Consider the following 5,679-nt stretch of genomic DNA (forward strand, 5'->3'; position numbering starts at 1 on the left):
AATCATGCCGGGTATAGGTAGCCCTAAAACTAGGCATTGAAATTTTTTAATAGATTCATGATCAACAGAAAATAATACAACGTCTTACTTGCAACTATTTAAAAGAATCCTTTGAACCCATACTTGAAAAAAAATGAAGAAATATCCAGCTAGCTCGTCTAAAGTTCAGAAAGGTTAAGAGATTCTCAAAGAATTCTTCTTTAGAACATCTTGGATTCCCAATTAATGTAGAGAGGGAGATGTGTTGCCTTTTCAACAGCCCACAGTGTTCTGAACAGAAACTCGAAATGCTTTTATAGAAAAGAGAAGAGTTGAAAGTGAAAGTCGAAAAACGAAATGAGATCGGCTGGGAAAATATTTTCAGAGCTCAGAAAAAAATTCTGAGATGTAAAAAAAAAATAAAAAAAAAAATAAATAAATAAATAAAAAAAATCTTTTTGTTAATTTTTATCATATCTTCTAGACATCATAAAAATTAACTCATCCCCCTTTTATCTGGGAATGTTGTCTTACCGTTTCTAAAAAATAGACCAGAACCCAATCTTTTCTTGGAATTCTATTCTTTAGAAAGGATGAGTCATGGTCTATTTTTAGAAAGTGGGAGACAACATTCCCAGACAAAAAGAGAAGGGAGTTAATTTTTATCCTGTCTAGAAGACAGGATAAAAATTAACAAAAAGATTTTTTTTTTTTTTTTACATCTCAGAATTTTTTTCTGAGCTCTGAGAAATTTTTCCTAGCCGATCCCATTTCGTTTTTCGACTTTCACTTTCAACTCTTCACTTTTCTATAAAAGCATTCCACGTTTCTGTTCAGAACAGTGCGGGCTGTTGATGAGGCAACATGTCTCTCTCTACCCAAATCTGGAACCCTAGTCACGAGAGAATATGAGACTAGAAAAATAGTTTAGCTTATTGATTTAAAAAATGCCCCATGCTAGAACTCAGAATTATAATCAGAGCGGGGCTTTCCAGTATCCACTTCCAAGATTTTAGATTTGCCATGGGTGACCTGTTCCCAAATTCATAAATTCTTCAATTATGGTCCCCTTCTTTGACAAATGGCTAAGAAATTCTTAAAGAATATCATGAGATTGGGTAAAGAGAGAGACGTGTTGCCTCTTCCACAGCCCACACGGATCTGAAGTGAAACGCGGAATGCTTTTATAGATAACTGGGGATTAAAACAAAGTCAAAAGCCAATCGAAAGTAAAATCCCAACAGAATTCCACAAGAATGAGTCATAGTCTATTTTTAGAAAGAGTGAGACAACATTCCCAGACAAAAAGAGAAGGGAGTTAATTTTTATCATGTCTAGACGACATGATAAAAATTAACAAAAAGATTTTTTTTTTTTTTTTTTTTACATCTCAGAATTTTTTTCTGAGCTCTGAGAATTTTTTCCCAGTCGGCTTGATTCACAAAACCAGATATATTCAAATTATTTCTATAGAGGGTTCTCATCTATTTAAACCACTCGCGTTTCAGCTTTAAATCAGTTTGTGCTGTGTGCACTGGAGCTGAATACACGCTTCTTCCTCCTGGAAAGAGGTTTTGTGAAGGTGTGTGGAAATATTGTTTTCAGCTGTCAGACATTTTTTTCCAACAGCCGACTCGATAGTTCAAATGACACCGTGGAAGTTGGAGAGAGGTCAAGTCGATTCGGAGGACGGTAAAGCATTTGAGGGCTATTTGCCTTAAGAAATGCCTTCGTGGAGGACTTTGGAAGGGAAACTGGCTCGTATTCACGTTACACATGGGGAAAAACCACGAAAAAAAAAACACCCATGCAGCCAGCTTGAAAGTCAGTCGTTCACGTTTTACAAAATATGAAATGGATTTTATAAAAACATATTGGGATCGTATTCAAAATTGGATCATTCTGTTGTTTTATCAGTATATGCCAGTATACGATTGAACAATTCTATTAAATCACATGATCTTGCCTTCTTGAAAGTCATTTGTTAACGTTTCACAAAATATATATCAGTATAAGATGGAACCATCATGATCCGTTATTCTGACTGATGGAGTCAGCTGTGGATCACAAGACCTTGCCTTTTTTGAAAAGGATTTGTTAAAGTTTCACAAAATATACAAAATATATATCAGTATACGATTGAAAAAAATCATGATCCGTTATCCTGACTGATGGAGTCAGCTGTGGATCACAGGATCTTGCCTTGTTGAAAACAATTTGTTAAAGTTCCACAAAATATATCAGTATACAATGGAACTATCGTGATCCGTTAATTCTGACAAGTCTAGTCAGCTGTGGATCACAAGATCTTGCCTTCTTGAAAGTCATTTGTTAAAAAAGTTTCACAAAATATATCAGTAAACAATGGAATAATCGTGATCCGTTAATCCTGACTGATTGAGTCAGCTCTGGATCACGAGATCTTGCCTTCTTGAAAAGGATTTGTTAAAGAAGTTTCACAAAATATATCAGTATACGATTGATTAAATCGTGATCTGTTAATCCTGACTAGTCTAGCCAGCTGTGGATCACGAGATCTTGCCTTGGTAAAGTTTCACAAAATATATCAGTATACGATGGGAACCATCGTGATCCGTTGATCCTGACTGCTCTAGCCAGCTATGGATCACGAGATCTTGCCCTGTTGAAAAGGATTTGTTAAAGTTTCGCAAAATATATCAGTATACGATTGATAAAATCGTGATCCGTTTTTCCTGACTAATGGAGTCAGCTGTGGATCACGAGATCTTGGCTTCTTGAAAGGAATTTGTTAAAGTTTCACAAAATATATCAGTATAGGATGGAACAATCGTGATCGATTACACTGACGGGTCTAGCCAGCTGTGGATCACGAGATCTTGGCTTCTTGAAAGGAATTTGTTAAAGTTTCACAAAATATATCAGTATATGATGGAACAATCGTGATCCGATTACACTGACGTGTCTAGCCAGCTGTGGCTCACATGATCTTGGCTTCTTGAAAGGAATTTGTTAAAGTTTCACAAAATATATCAGTATATGAAATAATAGCATGTTTTCTATAAAAACAGCTATTGAGTAAAACATTTCTAGCCTTGAAAAACAAAAACAGTAGCAGGGGGGAAAATATTACCCTACCTCAAAGTATTGAAAGGAAATAAGAATACATTTCAATAAAATGGGTGATTCAATAAATATTTTTAGTCTATGAAATACAAAAGAGTAAGAAAAAAATGTTCACATACCTTCACAGAAGCTCTTCCCAGGAGAGTGAGAAGCGTGTATCCACGTTGAGTGCACAGCACAGACTGATCTGAAACTGAAACGCGAGTGGTTTAAATACATTAACGAGTTGCTTCTAGAAACCGACTGGGAAAAATTCTCAGAGCTCTGGAAAAATTTTCACACATTAAAAAAAAAAAAAAAAAAAAAAAATGATGTCTTCACTTTTTTTATTTCTACAAGGTCAAAAGAATGAAGACATCAAATTAAGAAAGAAAAAGGAAGTATATATTTTTTTTAAATCTTTTTTCAGCTTTGAAAATTTTCTTCCCAGTCGTTAACATTTCGTTTTTGGACTTTCAGTTTCAATTCTTGGACCCATGATGTTCTTTTCTTGATGTTCTTGTAGTATATTCCTATACAAATTCACTCCTTTTCCCCAAAAAAGATATCTTTTTTTTTAATTTTTTTTACCTTCCAATTTGTATAGCTATATACTGCAAACAGGCATTAAAGTCAGTTTGTAGTATATTCCTATACAAATTCACTTAGTTTCCCAGCAAAAAGATGTCTTTTTTATTTTTTTACCTTCCAATTTGTATAGCTATATGCTGAAAACAGGCTTTAAAGTCCGTTTGTAGTATATTCCTATACAAATTCACTACCTTCCCCCCCCCCGAAAAAAAAGATGTCTTTTTTTATTTTTTTACCTTCCAATTTGTATAGCTATATGCTGAAAACAGGCTTTAAAGTCCGTTTGTAGTATATTCCTATACAAATTCAGTGCCTTCCCCCCCGAAAAAAAAAAGATTTCTTTTTTTTTTATTTTTTTTTTACCTTCCAGTTTGTATAGCTATATACTGAAAACAGGCCTTAAATTCCGTTTGTAGTATATTCCTATACAAATTTACTCCCTTTTCCCCAAAAAGATGTCTTTTTTTTTAATTTTACCTTCAAATTTGTATAGCTACATACTGAGAACAGGCGTTCAAGTCCGTTTGTAGTATATTGGTATACATTGTCTATTTTTAGAAAGGGTGAGACAACATTCCCAGACAAAAGGGGGTAGAGTTAATTTTTATCATGTCTAGAAGACATGATAAAAATTAACAAAAAGATTTTTTTTTTTTCATCTCAGAATATTTTTCTGAGCTCTGAGAATTTTTTTCCCAGTCGACAGCCAACAGAAATGTTTCCAGCCAACGCGATTTACTTTCACTTTCAACTCTTTTCTATATAAGTATTCCACGTTTTCTGTTCAGAACCGTGCGGGCTGTCCAAGGTGCAACATGCTCTTTTTCTCTCTCTCTCTCTCTCTCTCTATCTCCTCTAGACCTAGGATGTTCTTTCTCAAGAAGAGGAATTCTTTTAGTCAATCGTGAGGGACGAAGATGGATTTCATCCTGTGGGTCTTTGAGAAATAACATACAGAAATAGAATTCAATACCCACGAGCCTCCTTCACGGAACTCTGTAAGGGAAGCTGGGTGCACTGGATGCTGGAAAGCCACTCCTTTCGTGATTTGTGAGTCGGTAAAAAGGGATTGAATGCGATATCCCTTCCGACAACACCATAGACGAGCGGTCCAATAGTTCCATGACAAAATATCGCTTTAATCTTTTCAGTAACATTATTGAGGATACTTTTCTTGTAAAAAAGAAAAAAAGTATTGATTTCTTTCATCTAGGGAAACAATCATACCTTGGATGTTTAGAAGAAGATCCGTTTAAGTAAAAAAGATTAGCCCCATCGCACAACATCATCATGGGTTCTCAATCTTTTCCCAACAGCCCTGTGATGATTGTTTTTTTTTCAAAAGTCAGGCCAAAGTATTCCTTTTAAAACATTTTCTGTTCTTCCTGGGTGGGGGATTGCGTACCGAGAATTGCGTATTTTCCACAAACCCCACGGATTAGAACAGAAATATATTACAATCATCACGCCATCGTGGTTTTCGAAAGACAAAACAATTCCTCATGAAACAACATCTTTTCTTCCTGGTTGTGAGATGAGGTAGAGATGTTGCATCGTCAAAGTTTTTTTTTTTTTTTACATCTCAGAATTTTTTTCAGAATTTTTTTCTGAGATCTGAAAATTTTTTCCCAGACGATTGGCCTTTTACTTTCACTTTCAACTCTTTTCTATAAAAGTATTCTACGTTTTCTGTTCAGAACTGCGCGGGCTGTCCAAGGTGCAGCATGCTTTTTCTCACTCTACCTCATCTGGACCCAGGACCACTCTTCTAGAAAGAGCTTCTGTGAACACAAGCTTTTTTCCAATATTTGACGTCTCACAGAATAGAAATCATTCCTCCGTTTAGCGGAAAATATTTCCCATTTGAAAAGCTAGGGCCCCTCGTTTGGATTTCATCAGCAACCGTTTATCTGGGTCTAGCGAAATTGGATGATCCATCCATGGATCATCCAATTTCCCATCCGTGGTTTTTATGCATCAAGATTTCAACATAGTTTAAGAAAAATCCTTCAATCCTATTTGAAA

Source organism: Stegodyphus dumicola, chromosome 9 (assembly GCF_044657685.1).
Source record: "Stegodyphus dumicola isolate Sdum_Otavi_A_Nest chromosome 9, ASM4465768v1".
NCBI lineage: Eukaryota > Metazoa > Arthropoda > Arachnida > Araneae > Eresidae > Stegodyphus > Stegodyphus dumicola.